The sequence below is a fragment of the Taudactylus pleione genome, unplaced genomic scaffold, assembly GCF_031769625.1.
Source record: "Taudactylus pleione unplaced genomic scaffold, aTauple2 ptg000571l, whole genome shotgun sequence".
Taxonomy (NCBI): domain Eukaryota; kingdom Metazoa; phylum Chordata; class Amphibia; order Anura; family Myobatrachidae; genus Taudactylus; species Taudactylus pleione.
Genome location: NW_028284973.1, coordinates 5,408,658 through 5,431,383, shown reverse-complemented (window position 1 = coordinate 5,431,383; position 22,726 = coordinate 5,408,658). Strand labels below are relative to the sequence as shown.

Sequence of the window (22,726 nt, the reverse complement as noted above, 5' to 3'; positions counted from 1 at the left end):
TTAACCCTAAAATGGCCTATGCTTGGTCAAAGCCTAAATCTCTGATTATTTCCATTATTTCTGTCTATGTGAAACAGGAGGTTCTGATCTAAAGCTGGCCATACACTACACCAGGGATGGGGAACCTCAGGCCCGGGGGCCGTATAAGGCCCGCGGAATCATTTGGTCTGGCCCTTAGAGTTTTTTTCTGCTAGCCTCATCTGGCTATCAGGGTGCCTAGAATGGTACCCTGCAGCCAGAATCTATGCAGCAGTGTCACCTGGAGCATCCTTTGGACTCTTCAGACTGTGGCACTGCTGCCCTAACAGCTCCCCGGAGCATCCTCAGGATGCTCCGAGCATTGCTGTAATCACCGGCGATTGAGGCCCCATCACACGGAGGGGGCGTGGCCTGCAAATGTTATATATATCAAAATGGCCCTCGGCAGAAAAAAAGGTTCCCCACTCCTGCACTACACCAACTTACATCCAACCATCCTGCTACCTGTAGTTGGTTGGACTGCAAATCTGGTAAGGTGTGGAAACGAATGACAATCAGCCATTTGCTCCCAAACCCCGGAAAACGGGCAAAAACTGTTGTTTAAACATATTGTTTAAATCAAACATTTAACCAACTTGTCTGAACGACCATTTTCGTCTGGGCGTTTGGGAGCAAATTGCTGATTTATCATTTGCTCTTATACCTTACTAGATTTTCATTCCAAACAGCCAACTATTTGTATGGTTGGGTGAGAGTTGGTCTAGTGTACGGCCAGCGTAACACTTTGGTGACAGTTTGAGGATACAGTATGAATTATTTTACTTTGCCTGCAGAATTTATAATACGAGCTTCTGTAACCGTCATTTACCTGTAAATGTATTGTAGGGATCATTTATGAACTGCAGAAAAGGAAGGGGTGTAGGCTTGGCCAAATGGGGATATTCTTTGTCATTCTTGCACCATAACAACAGCTGCAGACTGAGAACCTGATTCAGCGCGGATAGTATACGCAGACGGCCTATTGCATACTGCGCATGCATAAGCACCGCAGTGCGCGAGTTAGCATTGCGATCGCACTACGATCACTCACGGAGATACAAAGCCATCGCAGGTGGAGGGATGGGACGTCAGCGCTTGGGGGTGGTCGGAAAAAACACCGGCGTGCCTTTCCATTTGAACGCCGTTGCCTTGGCGTGCATAAATTAGCCATTATGCGACGGCATACGCAGCTTGAGTGCTCACTGCGGGCGACCAGGTTAGCAATCTCTGCATAAGGTCAGACCTGCTGTAATTGTGCGTGAGGGGCCGATGTTGCCCGATGTATACGCAGTATTCCAAGGCATTACGGATGTGTGAAAGCTGTAGTGGGCGTCTCTATAATAGCTTTGTGATTGCAGGCATTCGCATATTTTCGCAGCAGACCTGCGTGTGCAGCTGCGATCGCAATGGCGATCCATAATGAATCAGGCCCATAGGCGCTAGTGAAAGTCGCTTACGTATGAGTATTGTTAATGACCGTCTCCTATTATACTGTACGTGCACATGCGTATCAAAAGGCGTTAGGCTTCTTTAACCATGCTGACTGAGATTGATTTCGCACTTGCGACTCCTTGCCCAGAAGAGGCCTGGACGGTATTGGAAATGCGCCAAACTACAGTATAGGTGTGGTCAGGCAAAATGCGGCCCACGCCGTCCACTAAACAGGACCAGATCTGCCTTTATGATGGAGGATTATTTACGGGTACTTCACCCCTTGTGCAAGTAACAAACTGGTGATGATGATGATCACTGGCGGTCGCATCTGATTGGCTGAATGTGTCTAAGTCCCACCCATTTATGCTAATAGCTCAGTAATATTGTTGCTTCCTGTGAAGTGAGCGATTGTTTGCTGTAATAAAGCATGTTTCCTAGTCAGCTTTGACTTGCATCTCTTATTAATTCGCTGTCCGCAGTAGCTAGGATAAAAGCTTTTCTTGCCTGTTGTTTATGTGTGGGGTGTGTGAAGATCTTACAGGTTACAGAGTATATGGTCAGATACTAGGTCCAGCATTATAATAAATACAAAAAAAAAAGAGTACAAACTAAAGGCTGCGCGGAATATTATACCTGGGCCATATGTCAGTGACCCCAAACAGGCTGCCTAACAATTGTATCACTGTATAGGGGCTAAGTGGCTTCTGGAGAGTTGTATAGTCCCCACTCCTTGAAGCCTCTGTTTTGACAACAAGGTCGGATATTGATTCCTCTCTACAACCAAGTGCTGTTTAAATACACCCAGAGGCACCAATAGTTATACCCATCGCTTACACATTGTGGAGGAAGTCATTTAGTTTTCTGCATTTTCCCACTTTCCTTTGGCCGACAAAGGTTTCTGGTTTCTTAAACACCATTTTAGCCCCTGGATGTTCACTTCCCAGGAGTCTGGCCTTGACCAGTGTTACAGCCCACTAATCCGCGGAATGTCAGCTCCTTGGGCAGTGCCGTGTTCCCCATCACACACTGACTCGCCTTTGTTATGACATTTGTCTGTTATTTGCAGAATTGAAATGACATTTCTGGTTTGTTGCTGTGATATAGTCGGTGATGACTAACCGGCGGCATCTGGATGTGACGGGCCGTGTGAGTTAATGCCCCCATACATCAGCAATCTGAAAACCACAATTGAACAATTTGAAGATTTATTGCCCGATCTTAGGATTTCCCAATCGAGCAATCTGCGCCCATACACTACAGATCTTTTTCAGTGATTTGCAGATCGATTGCAGCAAACACAGATCTGACAATCTTGAAAGGCTCCATCATTTTGCTAGAAACAGTCTGCAAATCTGCTGATCATGTCCATACACTAGCAATCTACAGCCCCAATCGATCTGTGAAATCCAACATGTTGGACAATCTGATTAAACAATTCCAATCACTTTTTGGTTACAATCTGCGATCTGTGAAGCCCATACATTGCAGATTTTTATACACAATCGATTGCAAATTGCACGATTGCTGCAATCCATCTCTGATGTATGGGGGCCTTTACTTTGAATGCTTTTTAACTTTTGTCTTGGATGATTTTGCAGTTACTTCTTCGGTGGGTCTCCTATCCGAAGGTGGATATTAATGTACTCTGACATTATCCCATTAGCCTGTATTTCACAGGGAGAGAAAGCTGAATTGTTTTCCGCATTTTCTTAATTCCTCATCTGCTGCTTCATGTTGGTCAACTGATCCCAATATCCTTTCTTTCACTTTGTCTGATATATATATATATATATATATATATATATTTATATATATCTATATATATATATATTTATATATATCTATATGTGTTTCTTTCTTGAGGGAGATGAAACAAATGGGAAATGCGTGTTCTAGCACAAGTTGTATATAGAACTTTTTTTTTTAATGATTAGCCGCAGGGGTGTAACTAGGTATTTGAGGGCCCCATAGAAAAAGTTTGTAAGAGCCCCTATGTACCACCCAATAATGAAATAGGTATATAACACATGTAACTTTGACAGGGAAGATGGGCCTCCCTCATCTCTGGGCCCCATAGCAGCTGCACCCCTTGCACCTATGGTAGTTACGGAATACCGACAGACTGGATCCCGACAGGGTTAACATACTGACACTTGGTGGTCGGTATGCTAACCCTCCCCCTCCCCCTCTCCCTACCCTAATCCTCCCTCCATGGTGCCTGAACCTAACCTCCCTCCCTAGTGCCTAAACCTAACCTCCCCCTTACCGCAACCTAAACCTAACCCTCCCCCCTCAGTGCTTAACCCTCCCCCTAGTACCTAACCCTAAAGCTACTTACCTTCGAAGCCGGGATTCTGACCGGCGTCAGTATTCTGGCACCGGTAAGGTAAGCGTTGGCATCCAGACCGCCGAGATGCCGAACGCATACCGGTAGTTACGCCCATAATGAAACGTTAATGTAACCTATTGAAACTGAGATTCACTTCTTGGGTAAGGTCAGGTGCAGATCTGCCTGTAGCCACGATATGTAAGGGTACCCCTCTGTGTTCTACCTGGACTGCCAAGCTGAAGGTGCCCTAACAGGCATGGCAGGCAGAACACCATGTGCTGTGATGGTTATGTTGGTCTAGTCCTTTTGGAAATTCTCTATTCTTCAGACCCTCTGGCAAAGTGCCCACCTTGCAGCAAAGGAGAGACAGCCGTCCCTTATCCTGATTGGACCTTGTGGCTCTGGTGTATAATCTAATAGGGTACCCATAGTATTTTGAAGTACAGTAGTATATAAAGAGTAATGAGAATGTTTTCTTTAGGCTTCTTTTTTGAAACTCCAAGGTTCCCTTTTTTTATTATTATTTTGCAAATGCCCTAAAATTTTTGGTTCTTTGATGGCTAAAAATTAAATATGTTGGGTAGAGACAGAGGCCCCAATGTAATGGTCTGCGAGTTGCCGGCGGTATTCAGATTTCTGCAGGGCGATTTCGCCGCTGACCGCGTCTCTCAGGCTGTGGCGTTTGGGCCAGTAGGCTTCCAATAGAACAAGAGTAACTTCAATTAAGTTGAATTGCATTTACAGTGGGTGGTATATCTAGTTTTGGGCATTTATACAGTTGTCCCACCGTTACACAAATGGAAGTTTTTGGTTGTCTGTTCCTGTAGGAAATGCACAGGTTTATAAGCCACGCTCGGCCGGCCAGGTATCGTGCGGCTCATCCGCGCAGAGCTTCTTATTAGCTCAGAATGTACATCTTATTCGCACTAATTAAACAACTTCATGCGACAAAATCTAATTAGCTAGACTGTACTGATCAATTTTATTTGCAACATTTGTACATCTGTGTGTTACTGAGTCTAAATCCGCATATAAAGTGCCGCAGTGCAGCGGCCGCAGCTTTTTTTCACGCCAAGTTCCTTCATCTGCGACTTTCTATGTGTTTAAAACTAATTTCTGTGCGGTTAAAGTCACATCCCAGTGTCTGTAGTACAGATTGAGTGGTGTTTTGCTGCATCTGTGGTCCCGGGCTTCTGTTGCGACTCCTGAGAGCAGAGCAGTTATAGCACATTCCCCCTGTGATACCAGGACCAGGACATAGCTTTGTCCGCACCGGAGGCCACACCCCCACCCTGCAGTACACTGGCCCTACTCATGTCTCGGTGGCCCTGTACTTTAGTTTAATGTACTCGGGTTACATTTGCATGGAATGTTTACATTGACATAATGCTGACATTGTAAATGTCAGCGAGTCAACATATCGTATTGAAGTGGTTGTAGCCCTTAAGTTGGCCACACACATAGCGATATTTTACCCGATCTGGCCGATTCCGACACATTGGAACTAGAACCGTGTAAAATATGGCCAAATCCTGAGTAAATCGTGAGTCCCCACTCACGATCACGTTGCGATGCGCGTCCCCGCTGGTCGTACATCGCATCGTCTGATCTGCCGTGCAGTAGGGCAGATCTGACAATCTAGGAGGCGATGTACTGTGAAAGTCTGGATGTAGGAGAGATCATATAAAGATTGGACACCAAATCGTGTGGAGATCATGTGCAGAGCTGCTGGGGAGAGTTTCAAGGGGAATCGTACACAAATCGTACACATCGGCTGATCATGAGCAGATTGCTACGTGTGTGGGCACCTTAACCCTAACCGCAGCCTAACCCTAACTTAATAGCGACTGTCGACAATGTCTACCTTGACATTGTAAATGTCAACATTCAGTCAATGTCAGCAGTCCGGTGTCGACATAATGACATCACACCCTTCTATAGAAATCTGGTAGGGGTCAGTAAGACATTTATTATGAAGGAGCTGCTACGACATCACTATGTTTAAACTCTGGGGGTCATTCAGACCCGCTTGCGAGCAGCAGTACGCTCGCAATCGGGTCGATGTTCCCCACTGCGCATGCGCACGACGGAGGGAGCTCCATCGTGCGCATGCGCAAGACCCGGGGAGCGACGTGCTTTCCATCGCTCCGGGTCTCGCACCAAAGGGGGCGTGCTGTCGATGTTGATTGACAGCACGCCCCCTTTGGTGGGCGTGCCTGCCAGACGGAGGCGTTCCCATGGGAACGCCTATCGTCTGAAGCCGGCCCCACTGACATCACTAGTGATGTCAGTGGGAGTGATTTGAGCTCTGATAGAGCCAAAATCACTCCAGGGCTTGTGGCAGGGAGACCCTACCGCAGGGTCTCCGTCGCAAGTCCGATGGTCGCGATGGTCAAGACCATCGCGACCATCTTTTTGGCCGCTCGCATATGCTGTGGGTGGTCACCCACAGCTATACGAGCGGCCAGGAGGCCGCTCCATTTTCATGGAGGAGGGCCCTGATTCAGAGCGAGCGCTCTGGTCAGAGCGTCCGGCTCTGAATCAGGCCCTCTGTCTGCTACAGTGTAGCTGAAATATGTTTGCAGCCTTATGTCACGTAAATAAATAATCATTTTCTTTTAAAGACTTCAGGAGTTTTTGCATATCAAAAAAAAAATAAGCGAGCTTTAATCTGTTTAATTCTTGCTCGTATGTTTTTTTTTTAAAATAGCATGAAAGTCATTTTCTGGCCCGGGACAGGTCGGCACTTGCTGTGGGGGGATGGCTGATAAGTGTTGAGGAAGTTTGTGTAAGTGTTCGGTGACCTTTCCGAGCACACACACAGAAATCCTAGAAGATACTGAATGACATTAGAAGCCAGATAAACGTATGGAGGCGAATGACAGTGAATTTGTCAGTAGCTCGTCAGGCTTCTCTCATGCTTACTTGACTCGCTATGAGCTTGAAAGATCGACATGTGTTTTTTTTTTTTTCTTTCCTTTATTACCTACAGCAGAGATTGCGATGGAGTTGGTGAAGTTATTTTAGTCCTATTTGGTTAGGAGATTTTTCCCATGTGTATTTTTCTCCCGTGTTGATTTTCCTTTAACTGTCACTGAACCCATAAATGTATTTGTTTCATACATAAAGGCCGTTCGTAAAAATGTAATGTTCAGTCTCACCTTGAATTTCCACCGCTTCTCTCTTAGCAAGTAAAGTGTAATGCAAACCTCTCTGACAGTCCCCAATTTGGCTGGACGTTCCTGATTCCCGCCTGCCGATATGTCTGTCATTGCTGGGTATGTCTTCTCTCATCATGGAGAAGGCCTAGGGACACCCCCAGGTTTGTTGCCACGACCATTGTGAGAGGACACTGTGTCTAATTGTAAGATGACCACGGTGCTGCCCAGTTATTAGATGCTTGAATTGTGAATGGTAATATCGCTTATGTTTGTCATATGAATCCACTAAAGTGCACGTTAAATTTCTGTTTCCCGGGAAGCTGGAGGCTGCCCTAGAGAGATGCAGAACACAGTAGTTGTTTAGGATGACAGCTGCCAGCAGCTAGTACAGGTACTGCAGGCTCCGTGGCATTTGTATGGTGGCAGGGGCAGAACTGTGGGAGACAATGGAGGCGCCTGCCGCCGGGCGCCAGCACTGAAGGGGCACCTCCTCCATTGTCCACAACATATTCACCCCACTTAGGGCTGTAATTATGTACCCGGAGTGTACCGTTACGGCCGCCCAATACATGGCACCCCTTCCCGGCACCTGAGAAGCCACCATACACTAGTAGAGAGCTCCATGTCAGACCATCAGCTGCCGCCTTCGTCTATCTATAGCCTGTCTGCAACGAATTTCTACATCACACAGTCAGCGGCTGTGACGGGCGGGGGGGTCACCAAATTATAAATTGCCTCCGGGCATCTGGGATGAACTTACGCCACTGTATGGTGGTATATAGCTGGCATGCAAGGTAAAGGCAGAGTATGCTGCCTCCCTCCATATGTCCCATCTGAATCCTTTGTTCTGTGCCTGCCCCAGGTACCTCTGGACTCTTACCTAATCTCTGTCCCCTTTATCTCTTCCGCTTCCCTTTGGTCTTTTGCGCCCATCACTCATTCGGGAGTCGCACCCCTGTGTTCTTTGCATTGCTCTGCCCCATTGTCTCACATCAGAGCATTATTTTGTCCTATTGCCCTCATATCTCTTCTCTGCCCTGTTGATGGCCCTCAGGTGTCTTGTACCCACTGCTGCCTTTTTATTTTAATTCTCTCCCTCTTTCCTTGTGCTATGTACTTACCTTTCATAACCAGCTGGTCCATGTCCTCATTGTCTACCTGCCCCTACTGGTGGTCCTAAGTGGAAATGAATATCTGCTTTACTAATGCCCGATAGTAGGTTTGCTAGCCCTTTTATTTGTAAAATAACAGTCTTAAGCGATGTCTAGTGTGTACCGACCTCATTAGTGACAGGACCCAGCGGGGTTGCCGGCATCGGCAAGTGCTTACACAGTTGCCGATGCCGGCAGCGATGAAGCAACGGCGGCGTCCATGATGGTGCGACAGGCGATGTCGCTGACAACACTCGGAGCGCGCATCGTCAGTGACATTGAGGTACACACTAGGCAATGTGCCCGATATATATTGGCCGTTCTGGCCGGATCAGACGACATATCGTCTAGTGTTTACCCGGCATTACGTAGCCAAAGCTATAATCTCACCATATCCAAGCCCCAGGTTCCCAGTTTTAGCGCTAGGAATAAGAGGGAGTTAGTGGTGAAACATTGCTTTAAATTTCCTTTTCAAGGACCCATGAATCCAGAGGGACTGAGGAGGAGGCTCAAGCTGGGGCCAATGGGGTAAGAGATTGAAACTCTGGGCCTGATTCAGAGCCGGACGCTCTGACAGAGCGCTTTTCTCTGAATCAGGGCCGACCTTCTTGTTTTTTAGAGTGGCCTCCTGGCCGCTCAAATAGCTGTGGGTGACCACCCACAGCTAATGCGAGCGGCCAGGAAGATGGTGGCGATGGTCAAGACCATCGCGACCATCGGGCTCACGACGAGACCCTTGTGGTAGGGTCTCGTTTCCGCAAGCCCCAGAGAGCTTTCGGCTCTAACAGAGCCGAAAGCTCTCCCACTGACATCACTTGTGATGTAAGTGGGGCCGGCCCCAGACGGTAGGCGTTCCCTTGGGAACGCCTCTGTCTGGGCAGCCACCCCACCGGCCCGCCCACCAAAGGGGGCGTGCTGTCACTCAACATCAACAGCACGCCTCCTTTGATACGAGACCCGGAGCGACGGAGTGCACGTCGCTATCCGGGTCTCGCGCATGCGCACTGGCCTACCATCGACCCGGTTGCGAGCGCACAGCGCTTGCGACCGGGTCTGAATCAGGCCCTCTGTCCCTAGAGGGTATCTGTAGGTTGATGTCACCTCCCACCCTTTTCCTGGCCTAAAAGATTAGGAAGACAAACCAAGGGGTATATTTACTATTGTGCAGATTTATAGATGTTGAGGTGTTGCCCATAGCAACCAATCAGATTCTACTTATCAGTTATCGAGCACCTTCTAGAAGATAATAGCTATAATCTGATTGGTTGCTATGGGCAACATCTCCACTTCTATAAACCCGCACTTTAGTAAATATGGGGTCTATTTGCTAAGCTGTTTTAGGAGATAAAGTGAACAGTGATAGGACCCGATTGGCTGGTACTTTAACTGTCATTTTTCAAACACAGCCTGTGAGATGGCAGTTAGGAGCTGATTGGCTGGTACCTTACCTCCTTTCACTTTATCTCCCAACACAGCTTAGTTAATAGACTCCTATATCCCCAAGCGTGTGGTTATGGGTTGGAAACCTCTGGCAGTTGAATTAGGAGCAGGATGGCCAGGCAGCCTCCTGAGGCACTCGCCATATGAGCTGGTCTCCACTAGATATGTCCAGGCAGACCAGCTCTGAGCTGTCCCTTTCTGCAGTCTGACAGCCAACAAGTACTACAGGCTCCACCAATGGATACAGTAATTACCCTATCGTCACTAGTATTAAGGGCCTGTCGTTTGCCGGTTCGCCAGCTGTTGTATCCAGGATTTGTTTTGCTGTCACCATTTCCATCTTTATTCCCTTTTCCCGTTCTCTCTCTTTCCCTCCCTCTCTGTCCCTGTTATAGCCCGCCTCTGGTTGACCCGGTGGCAGAAGGTGGAGACGGGCTCTCGCACCTCGACTGCGCATGTCCGGGATACTAAACATAATTTGGATCCCGACCAGAAAAGGTTAATAAAGAACACGGTAAAAAAAAAGAAACACATTTCTGACGCGCCTGGTAATGTAACACGTCGGTAGGGATCAGTGATCGCTTTAAGCTTGAAGAGATATTTAGAGCTTTGTCATTTTTGTATTAGCAGACATTACATTGTTTTATTTGGTATCAGTAACGATACCCTTTCCAGGAGATTGACAATTAAAGATGTTTTGGTCTGAAGTACGAGTAATCCTGGCAGGAAATTCTCTGTACCTATTCAACAAAGAATTTAGAAGTGAACGGGGCCTCGTAAGTTGGGATGGCGCCCGCCAGTGGATCATGGGTGAGAGCGCACTTCTCTTGTGCTTTCACCGTTACATGACTTTCAGTTTGTTGGCTTGCACTAGTCTTCCTGCAGCTTATTGGCCTCCCTCTGTGCTTTTCATCCATGTCTTTATAAAATGCAGAAGCCACGTTTAATTTCATTGCCTGGGATACCGTTCTCCTGTGCCCTCTGTATTGGATACAGTTTTCTACTTCAGGGTCCATAGGGTATCCACAGGATACCTTGGGGTATAGGCGATGGCGGCAGACATCCAGGCACCACAGAGTTAAATTTTCAGCCTCCCAGGATGCACTGGGGTCCCTCTCCTATACTCCGCCCCCGAGCCTCAGGCCACTCAGTTTTCGTCGGTGCCTGGCCGAACCAGTCGCACTGTACAGAGGGGGGTCTTTTCAAGGCCTCTGAATATTTCTTCGCAGCTGTGGCTGCACAACTAGAGTGCTCCAGCATAGGACAGTCAGTATTGACGCCCATGCTATCACTCCTACACCCCGCCGGTACCAGAACGCCGGTACCGATCCGGGGATGCTGGTTGGTAGCTGGGGTCACAGCTAGCAGTGACCCCGGCTACCTGGACTGTGGCCGGATGCACGGGGGACAAGGTAAGCGGCGGGGTCCCGCGGTGGGCACCCGCCGGTAACAGAGTCCTTTTTGGTCCATAGGCAGGGGGCTCCCTGGGAACCGGCTGCGCGTGGGGCCAGGTACTGATCCTGCGCCTTCCACTAGACCACCAGGGACAGCGGACCGCAGCATGTGCGGTACAGCGCGGCGTCCCAGGGGTTAATAGCAGGCCAGGGGAGAACGCCTTCCCTGTCTCACAGCCGGCGTCTCCCCCGCTGCACAGTGCCATTCCACAGCGGTCTGAGCGGGCTGTGTCAGCGCTCCTCCCACGGGCCCGCCTTCTCTCTGCTTCTCGGTGGCCATTTTCTCATTACATGTGCTGGGGATGGCAAACGCTGCTGGAAGCTGATACAGATGCCATTGCGGTCCGGGTCCCCCGCATACCTCTCCTTCAATTAAGGTCAGTGTATGCAGCACTGTTTCCTACCAGGCTCTGGTCTGTGTAGTTGATCGCAGTGCTTGTAATGCAGGATGTTATCTGTGCATTGTATGTGACTTAAATGCTAGCTCTGTTTGCCTGTACTTTCATTTCTGGCTGTCAGTCTTTTCCTATCCCTGTTCTTCTGCTACAGCCCTTGCGGTGCGGTGTCGCAGGGTGTTTATTACCTCACAGTAAACGTGGTTTTTCTGTGTGGGAGGTCACATACGCTCCGTTCACACTCCTCATGTCTGAAAGTGAACGAGGATATCCTCTTCCAGCTATAATGTACTGATATAATGTGCAGTTAGCGGAGGGATATGTAGACGCTGAGGGTTTATGGAGGGCATGTTGTATTATATATCACGCCCCATTTCTGTCACTGTGCCTGCACATAAAGGGACCGCCCTCGGCTGGCTAAGATGCTTACAGCCCTTGTGGGCAACGCCCCCTGTGTTTCCCCATAGGGGTTATCGCAGCGAGTGGTGGTCTCATCACCTGCAGGGGTCCCTGGGCAGTTGATGGTACCCCAGTGTATCCTGTTTTTTGCCCCCCAGGTCTCGCAGGAGCCTGTGTGGGAGAATTTATTGTCCAAATGGTATAACACCTGATGGACGTTTTACAGGGGGAGTCACCATTTCGGCCTTCTAAACGGCCTTTCGGGTCTCAGACGGCTAAGGACATGACGTCTGATGACGGTGACATTATTGACTTTTTCAGACACGAGCCCCCTAGTGCAAAGGAGGTGTAGTCTGGGTCTAAAGTCTATATACCTGGCCTTATACGGGCAGTCCGTGCGGCTTTGGTTATTACATATCCCCCGTGGCTAAATCCAAATATGCCTTCTTTAAGGATAAGGCTGTTGCCACTGTAATTCCTCTATCTGGTCAGGTGGATCATTTAGAGCAGGCGTGGAAAATCCGGGTAAGCGGTTCCAGCCTCAAAAACGGTTGACCATTTGCATACCCCTTTGCGGATAATTACATTTCCGAATGGGAGTTACCTTTACGGGTAGATTCTCATGTTACACGCCTAGTGAGGAGTGCTACGTTGCCCATGCCCTTCAGGTCCTCCTTGAAGGAGGTTCCAGATTGCAAGGTACTAAAATATATCTAAAATCCAATTATTCCCTTGCTTGAGGGTCTTCCAGGCCGGTTATGGCCATGTGCTGGGGGGCCAGAGCCATGGAGCGCTGGGTAGGTAACTGGATCTCTGCACACTGACTCTCCAGCAGAGCAGGTGGATAGTTGCAAATTCTCAGAGACTTAGCCACGTTCATAATGAGACAGTCTTACATATAGCCTACTCCTTTCCAGAATCTCCTCGGCAGCAGTAGCGGCTCGCCGCTCCCTGTGGTTGCGCTCTTGGAAAGCGGACGCAGATTCCATTTGGAATGCTTTGCCTTTTACGGGACAGTTCCTGTTTGGCCCTCATCTGGACGCAATTGTGGCCCCGCAGGCAGTAGCTACGTCTGCGTGTCTGCCATCGGCTATAGTCCCATCGGGGTCTGGGCCTTCGTCTTTTCAGCCCTGTGAGCCAGGGTAAGTCTAAAATACAGCTTTCCAAGACAGTCAGTAGCCAGGAAATCTGCTCAGCCATAAGAACAGGCTTGGAGTACAAGACGTCCTACTCCCAAGTTGGACTATAAGCCTTCAGCCTCACGGGACAGGCCTCCTCTCGGGGGACCCCAGAGTTGGAGGCCGGCTTCTCCAGTTCGCCCAGTGCTGGTGCCTGACCACCACGGACACTGGGGTAAGAGAAGTATTTTCTTGAAGGTATGTCCTCTCCTCCCAGTAAAAGCCTCCCAGACGGTTTTTCGTTACAGGTCTTCTGTCAATCCAGGACAAGGCCCTGTAATGTTTGAGGGTGTTACACTCTATGCTCCAGGCAGGAGTTATAGTACCTATTCCGTTGCCCCAAAGGGGAACGAGGTATTACTCCATCCTCTTTCTGGTCCAGTGGACCTTCCAAGTTGTGTACCTCGTCCCTCCGTTATCCCTTCTTCCTCCAGTAATAGCAAGAAGGAGGCACGCTCCTGCTGATAGCTCCAGCGTAGGCCAGACGGCACTATTACTCAGATCTTCGGAGCCTCTCAGTTAACACTCCGAAGCTGTTGCCTCTATGCCTAGACCTGTTGTCTCAGGATCCTGGCTGATATCCAGACCTGGGTTGTCTGTCCTTGACGGTGTGGCGGTGGAGACTGCCCTCTTAAGGTCTAGGAGTTTTTCCAGTTCTTTAGTTAACAGGGGCTCTGTCCATGCTAAGAGCTCGGAAGCTTGTATCTGCAAGAATTTACCATTAGGTATGGTATACTTTCTTTCAGTTGTGTCGCCCTAGAGGCTAGGCTCCTCGGGTATTCCGGATATCCAGAGTGTTGGCTTTCCTACAGGTGGGCTTAGATAACGGTCTTCGCCTTGCTTACCTGAAGGTGCAGGTTTCTGCCCTGTTAGAATGGTTTCATCGTAGGATTGCTACTCTTCCTGATGTCCGCACCTTTGTGCAGGGTGTACGTTATATTCAGCATCCCTTTGATCCACCTGTGGCTCCTTGGGATTTGGCTGTGGTCCTTAGGGCTCTCTGAGGACCGCCATTTGATCCACTGGGCTCAGTGGATTTCAAATGGCTTACGGCTAGAACTGTATTCCTTCTGCCTATTGATTTGGCCAGTAGGATCTCAGAATGGGGGGCTCTGTCATGTAGACCTCCCTTTTTCTCATCTTTCCTAGAAACAGGGCAGTGCTTCGCACTTGCCCTGGTTTTTCACCTACGGTGGTGTCTAGTTTCCACATCAATAAGGAAATTATAGTACCGGCCTTTACTTCCCCAGTCCTGTCTGCTCTTGAGGCCTTTTTGGATGTGGTACGGGCGCTAAGAATTTAAGTTGACCGTGCCAATCCATTTAGGAAATCAGACTCTCGGTTTGTCCTTTTTGGTTTCCATAAAAAGGGTTGGCCTGCCACTATGCTAACTTTGGCAGGATGGATTCACAGGTCTTCCTGTTCCATCCTCTATTAAAACTCTTCCACTAAGTCTGTGGGTCCTTCGTGGGCAGCTCGACGTGGCGCCTCAGCAGTGATTGGCAGCCACGTGGTCATCTGTCCATATTTTTGTAAGGTATTATGCTTTTGATACCTTCGCCTCTCAGGATGCTTCCTTCGGGCGGCGGATTATTGTTACAGCACAGGAGCGTCCCCACCCTTAAAGGATACTGCTTTGGGACATCCCCAAGGTATCCTGTGGATATCCTATGGACCCTGAAGTAGAAAATATGAGATATGGTAAGAACTTACTCTTGTATCTCTATTTCTATGAAGTCCATAGGGTTCCACAGGACTCCCGCCCTGTCGCACCTGTACTGCAGATGGGCTTTGATCTGGTCACCGGTTTCTCCGTCTCCTTCTGGTGATAATGTGATTCTTGTGTGTTCCAGACTGTCTTCTCTCTATTTTTTGCTCCTGCTCCGGCCTATGGCTTGTTACGAAACTGAGTGGCCTGAGGCTCGGGTGCGGGGTATAGGAGTGTTACCCCAGTGCATCCTGGGAGGCTGAAAATTTAACTCTGTGGTGCCTGGATGTCTGCCGCCATTGCCTATACCCCAAGGTATCCTGTGGAACCCTATGGACTTCGTAGAAATAGAGATAACAAGGGTAAGTTCTTACCATATCTCATATTATTTGTGTTATATATCCAGGACACTGATATTATCGATAAATTGACATAAACACAAGGCTGAAAAGTACAGAAGTTTGGAAGAAAAACAAAAGCTTTATGTTGCAGGACAACATGTACAGTAGAAGCCAATAAATTATAGAAATCTGAATTCCTTTACACATATTTATAAGATAATATACAATAAATCTATTTAATGCTGAGGGCGTGGCCTAACTGTCCATTGGAGCGGACGTGTTCCTCCAGAGGTCCTGCAATCCCCTGGGATATCCAACCCTCCCTCCGGTCCATTACCTTCAGCTGGGTCAATGGTGATCATTGCTCTTGCCTCCGTGCCCCCGCTCCCTGCAAAAGGCGCCCTTCTAGCGGCACCCCCGGCGTTGCGGCCTACCCGACTACTTGAAGCCGCGGACTTTCCTAGCCGCCTGGAGCCGGTGCCGCGGACCGGAAGTCACGCGGGGACCGCATCGCGGCCGCAGATCTTGTTGCTGTTTGGGGGCTGCTGGCTGCTGGAACTGCCAGGCAGGATCCCACATATCCCCAGAGGGCTCCAGCAGATACCCGCGGCCGGACCCGCGAATCGCGGGAAGCCGCCATATTAGCTGCCCTATCTCCCAGTGACAGTGGAGAACACAGGGATCAACCAGGGGCACCTTTCTATCATAGGTGCAGCAGCCTCACGTAACTCCTATAACCCTATCCACACTGGAAGTCTCCTATGCTACCAGGGTTGGAATCACTGCTCCAGCCTATTATTTGGATGTTTTGCTGAATGTGTACCCAACCTCCCGTGACCCGCTCCCTGCAGTTGGTGCTGACGAGACTGTTGTGGTGACCCCTGTACCCCCCACAGACCTGCAATACAGGCGTCACCAGGAACAACTCACATCAGCGCACTCCTGGACACTGCGTTAGCCGATCTCAACCCCCTTCTGCACCCTGTCCGAGCGTATCCTGCTGCTTACTGTCTCCTTGCAGGGAATCTGAGAGGATAGGGAGTTGTCCTCCAACAACTGCTCCGGGGTCTGTTCTATCCTTACCACACCATACAGTCTTTATCAGATCCCCCACCGTACTACTCCCTCGGTCCCTTGTCTTCAGTACTAGTGGATTGACTTTTTCTTCTGTGATGTTTTTCTAGAGGACGTCTCCTCTGACCCCTGGGTGCTTGGATCCCACCCCCTCTTACCGTTATCAATAACATATTATATTGGTGATACCCAGTTTCCTATTTCTCTGGAATCTTATTTTCTCTCAACAGAAATAGCCCTCCTCCGTGGTTCCTGCCTTGGTCTCCAAACAGATGTCCGCTGCCAGACATCCCAAGCAAGGAAGGGGTGATATCTCCCAACACTTCACCAGAGGCGTTAGGTCCTCCCAACAAAGGGGCCCTCCCTCCCCTACTGTGGTCGCTTTGGATAAAGAAGGTTCTTCACCTCCTGCACCATCCACTAAAGAGGACATTTTGGCCCTTCACTCTCTTATTACGGAGTTTAAGGACTCTCTTGAAAACAAGCTTGACAAAGCAGTGGCCTCCATCAAATCGGATATATCATCACTAGCCACAAGAACCTCCAAAATAGAATCTCGTCAGGACAGTTTCCAAAAAGCTCTCAACGAAACTGGCAGGGATCTGGATCACATTATAACTGAACGCTCAGGCCTCCGCACAAAGAACGAAGACATAGAAAATAGGGAGCGCAGAAATAACATCCGCATATGCAACATTCCAGAAACAGTGTCCCTGGAAGCCCTGGAACCTTATCTTCACAATCTCTTTTCCTTTCTGATTCCGGATCTTGGAGAATGGAGAATACCCTTGGAAAGGGCTCATTGCGCTCTCCGGCCTAAACCAAGAGATAACGACCCTCCCCGAGATGTGATTATGCGTTTCCTTAGTTACAAGGATAAGGAACTTGTTCTGGCTCCAACCCGGGGTAAGCCCCATATTCTCTTCAATGCTGTTCATCTCCAATTCTATCAAGATCTTTCTCCCGTGACGATTACCAAATGGAGAGATTTTCGGGATTTAACCAGAGCTCTACGTAACAGGAATATCCGGTATCGCTGGGGTTTCCCTTTCAAGCTCATTGTGGACCTGAATGGCAAATCGGTCCTGATCAGAGATCTTCGAGAGTGCAAGGACTTATTAACCCATCTAGAGGAATCTGGATCCCCTCCTGAGAACGATTCTCCTGATTCGTGAGCGATCTCCCTCCTATACTCTTGATTATGACCTTGCTGTTTTTGTTCATTGTTTTTATGTTCCTGTAACTCTTCCAAGGACCTGGTAATTTAATATCTAAGTCTTTGGTTTACGATATTAGTAGATATATACGGTCTAGTGCTCTCCAATTCAATTACCAATATGTTATTTTGTGTTCTGTTCCTCATTTTGTTTCCCTCACCCCCCCACCCACTTTTCTTCCTCTCTATTTTATTATTTGTAACTAATATATTAGGATTATCTCCTATGGCAATGTTCTGATTATGATCTCATTGTTTTATTTTTATAAAAAATTTTGTCTATGCAATATTTAGTATTCTATTATTAAAGGTTTACGATATTATTAGATGTTGCTGATTTAGGCTGCTCCAATTAATATGTTTTCATTTTCCTCCATATATACCATTTTGCTACCCTTTCTCCACCCCCCCTCCTTTTTACTATTATTTTCCCCTCTCTCCCCCCTCAGCACCCAGGGGACATTGCAGTCCCTCAAACATCTCTCTTCCTTTCTAAATAAACCATTAGGATTTAAATAATTTTTTCTAAGTAAATTATTTTTATTTATTTATTTTTTATTTTATTTTATTTTTCTCCCTTAGAGGTGCCACAGGCAATTTTTGCCTGCACCTCTTTGGACGATTTTGTCCTAGTTTCAGTGTACCTCTCCCCACTTTTTTGGTCGGGTTTACGTACTCATTCCCACCTTCTTCTTTGTTCTTACTTTTTCTTTTCGGTCCCATTCTCTTTCTCTTATCAATTCTTCTCTTATTTTTTTTTTTTTCTTTCTCTCTTCCAGGCGAGCCGTGGATTTTGTTTACATTTTTTCTGCACATTAAATTTTTACCTGAGTTTTTTTTTTCTTCCTTTTCTTTTTTATCATGCCTTTCACTATTGCTTCCATGAATGTCCGAGGTCTCAATACCCCCCAGAAACGTTTGCATCTGTTCCGCACCATCCGTAGTCTTAAGGCCGATGTTGTTCTTGTACAAGAAACCCACTTCCGAACCCCTGACCATCCGTCCTTGCTTTCTAAACAATTTTCCAATGTATACTACTCCTCCAGCACGACCAAACACAATGGAGTTGCGATCCTAATTAATAATAAACTGCCCTTCATACAAAACTCTGTCTACACTGACTCAGATGGTCGTTATATTATTTTAACTGGTAGATTGGGACATATAGATGTCACCATTGCTAATGTCTATGCTCCTAATTTAGGTCACCAGCGCTTTTTTAAGTCCTTTTTTAGCTCATTGCTCAAGCGACGTATTGGATATGTTTCTCGGTGGAGATTTTAACTGTGTTCTGGAACCTGCTTTAGATAATTCTTCCTCCCAGGCCCATCCCCGGGTATGCCCTCTCTCCAGATCTCTTGGTAAACATATTATAGAAGCAGGGATCTCAGATACATGGCGCTCTCTCAACCCCTCCTTTAGAGACTACACTTTTTTTTCAGCTCCCCATCGTTCATACTCAAGAATCGACCTAATCCTTTGCAGTCTATTAGTCTCTAAACACCTCACTAACTCTGAGATAGTCTCAAATTCTTGGTCCGACCACTCAATTGTCTCCTCTTCTTTCGACCTTTTGGACACCACGGTCGTCCGGCCCCCTTGGAGACTCAATGAGACGCTATTAAAAATTCCTCACTTCCGAGCAAAGATCACAGATATTTTGAAGGACTATTTCTCTCTTAATGTGCCTGATTCTGGATGTTCTCCAATTATCTGGGAAGCTCATAAATGCGTCCTCCGGGGTCATATAATCACTTATGCCTCACACAGGAATAAGAAACATAAACTACTCCTCAAGTCCCTTACGGAACAGGTCCAGCAGTTGGAATCTCTTCACAAACGTACCCGTACGGATGCCGTTTACAGACAATTGGTTGTAGCGAAATCTGCACTTAACGCTATTATCTCAGAGAAGATTGAGAAATCCCTCAGAAGATTAAACCAGCGCTTTTATGAAAAAAGCAATAAGGCGGACACTTTATTAGCCAATCGCCTGAAAGCTCGCAAATCTCTTCTAGCAATTCCGGCACTCAAGGATCTCTCTGGATCTCTTCAATATAATCCCCTTCAAATTAATTCTATTTTTAAGGACTACTATACCCACCTCTACAATCTTAAAAATTGTGACTCTCCCCAACCTGCCCCGTCTATTCCTACTTCTGAATATCTTTCTTCCTGTGCCCTACCTCAGATTGATTCTGTCATTGCTGTGGATCTTAGTCTTCCCATAACTGAAGAAGAATTGATTATTGCCCTTAAAACCCAGAAACCCTCAAAAGCACCAGGTCCAGACGGACTCCCCTTTTCTTATTATAAGGCCTTTCAAGGTTCTCTCACTCCCTACCTCACAACCTCCTTTAATCATGTCTTTGAGGGCAGCTTCTTTCCTTCAGATACCACTAGAGCCAAAATCACGGTCATTCCAAAGCCAGGTAAGGATCTCCAACTTGTGACTAACTATCGTCCAATATCCCTTCTAAACACTGACCTCAAACTTTTCGCTAAAATTGTAGCAAACCGATTAAACCCTATCCTCCCTTCTCTCATCCACCCAGATCAGGTGGGCTTTGTGCCAACCCGCCAAGCACTCGACAATACTAGAAGAACAGTAGACTTAATCCATCACGTCAATACCCTTAAGCTCCCCTCTCTACTTCTTGCCCTTGACGCCGAGAAAGGCCTTTGATAGGGTCTCTTGGCCCTTTATGACTGAAACTCTACTTGGTTTTAGCTTCAAGGGCAATTTTCTCCAAGCCATTAAAGCTCTCTACTTCAACCCCTCCACTGTTCTAGCAGGAGGCCTTCTTTCAGACCCCTTCCCTATCTCAAATGGTACCAGGCAGGGATGCCCACTCTCCCCACTTATCTATGCTCTGATAACAGAACCCCTAGCCTGTAGGATTCGAGCGAATATTGATATTTCTGATATTTCTATTGGCAGTTCCTCATACAAACTCTCTGTTTTCGCCGATGATGTCCTTCTCAGCCTCACCAATCCCCTGATCTCTCTCCCAAATCTCTTCCAGGAACTATCTTTATATGGCCGCTTGTCTGGCTACAAGGTAAACCATGAAAAATCTGAAGCCCTGCCTTTCCATATTCCAAGTGCATCCCTGGACCTCCTTCGTCTTAATTTCACTTTCTCCTGGAGGACAGATTCTATTAAATATCTTGGAATCCATCTCACAAAATCTTATCACAGTCTGTACAAAGCAAACTATCCCCCCTTATTCCGTGCAATTGAGCAAGATATTTCTCGTTGGCGTACTCTTTTTATTTATTGGATAGGACGCATAAATGCAATAAAAATGAATGTCCTTCCCAAACTATTATATATTTTTCAGACCCTTCCTGTCCCTGTTCCCCCTCTTGTTCTCTCTTCTCTTCAAACACTCTACAGTATATTATCAGGCCTCCAGGCTCAGCCCACTGGCGGCTTGGCACTTCCCCAAAGGTACCAAACGATGGGTCGACCTGGAGTCTGAACTTTGCAAAGTCACATCCGTTTCTGATCTCCCCTGGCTTCTACGCAAACATAGGCCCCCCTCAGCTCTCTCAGTTCCCTCAGTCGTTCTTACTTTGTCTACTTGGGACTCTCTTTCTTCTAAATTTGCTCTGTCTACCTACCCCTCGCCTCAAACCCCCTCTGTGGAATCATCCCTCTTTTCCCCCTGGCAATTCACCCCATATGGCTAACACCTGGTCAAAGATCGGCATTACCCGTTTCCGTCACATCATAGGTAATTTTGCTCCGCAAATGTTTGCCGACATTTGCGAGACACATTCACTCCCGCAAACCTCCTTTTATCAATATCTTCAACTCCGTAATTTTGTTACCTCATCCCTTCCACCCTCTCATTCTCAATGCAATCCCATGGCGATGGAACTCCTTTGTATTTACAGTCCTGCTGATAAAGGCCTCATCTCTCGTGTCCGCTCAATATATCAAAATGTTCCATCAGTGTTTCCATTAAGGAGAACTCATATAAAGTGTACACCCGATGGTATCTTGTGCCGGAATGTCTTAACCAAATATATCCCGCTTCCTCCAATATGTGTTGGCGAAACTGCGGTCAAATAGGCTCCTTTCTCCATATTTGCTGGACGTGCCCTAATATCGTTCCCTTCTGGTTGCTTGTCCAATCACTTATGTCCTCTATAGTCCCACTATGCCCCCCCCCCCTTTCCCCGGCCTCGTTGCTCCTATGTGCCCCGGTATGCCAGCTATTCAAATTGACAATAAAATAATTATGTATATTTCCTGTGCGGCCAAATATCAAATCGCTAGGACCTGGAAAAACCATTCCCCCCCAACTCAGCAGGCGCTCCTCAATCGTGTTTGGTTTGTGTCCAAAATGGAGTATATTACTAGCCTTCAAAATAATAATGTGGACAAGTTTCACAAAATTTCGTCTCAATGGTACAGGTTTAACAATGCGACCCTTCCTGGTTTATCTTAAACATTTATGCTCTATTTTGGTGCTAGTCTAATATAAATATTTATATATTGATTTTCTTTTTTCTTTTCTGTTGCCCCTCTCCCTTCCCCTTTATTTCTATATTTAGTTATTTTTTTTCTCTCTCCCTTTTCACAGCTCGCTTCCCTTCGTTTTAAATTTTTATTTTTTTTCCTCTTTCTCCCCTTAGTCTTTCTCGTCTTTAATTTTTGTCCATTTGTGTCTCTGACAAGTTTTTGTAGTTTTCTAATTAATTTTCTGAATGTGTTTATAGGATTTAAAGTTATATTTTGATACATTTTTCACGATAACTGGAGTTTTTTGGCTCCCATAACCAAAACTCTGGTGTTTTACAATAACAATAACTGTTACTATTTTCGGTTTTAAGTTTATTGTATCACGTCTTTATATGTTCAATAGTTGGAAGGAAAGAAGGACAAGAAATATATGGCATAGCAATGTGGTTTGGAAACTGTACCATTTAATTGTCTTTTTATTTTTTCTGTTTTTTAATGATTCAGGATGTATATGTTTGCCTCTGCTATGTATCTTTGTCTCACATTTTGACAAATAAAAAGATCTTAAAAAAAAAATAATCTACCATATATACTCGAGTATAAGCCGACCCGAATATAAGCCGAGGTACCTACTTTTACCCCAAAAAACTGGGAAAACTTATTGACTCGAGTATAAGCCTAGTGTGGGAAATGGCAGCAGCTGGTAGTGCCCCCAGTAGTAATTCCCCCTGGTTGTGCCCCCAGTAGTAATCCCTCCTGGTAGTGCACCCAGTGGTAATCCCCCCTTTCAGTGCCTCCAGTGGTAATCCCCCCTTTCAGTGCCTCCAGTAGTAATCCCCCCCTGGTAGTACCCCCAGTGGAGATCCCCCCTTTCAGTGCCTCCAGTGGTAATCCCCCCTTTCAGTGCCTCCAGTAGTAATCCCCCCCTGGTAGTACCCCCAGTGGTGATCCCCC

The 22,726-nt window shown here is 47.1% G+C and overlaps 1 protein-coding gene across 3 annotated transcripts in view; it reads left to right on the top strand.

Annotated features, from left to right (window-relative positions):
* CRPPA (CDP-L-ribitol pyrophosphorylase A) overlaps positions 1 to 22,726 on the top strand; it is a 251,747-nt gene that overhangs the window by 74,594 nt on the left and 154,427 nt on the right. The window lies entirely within an intron of this gene.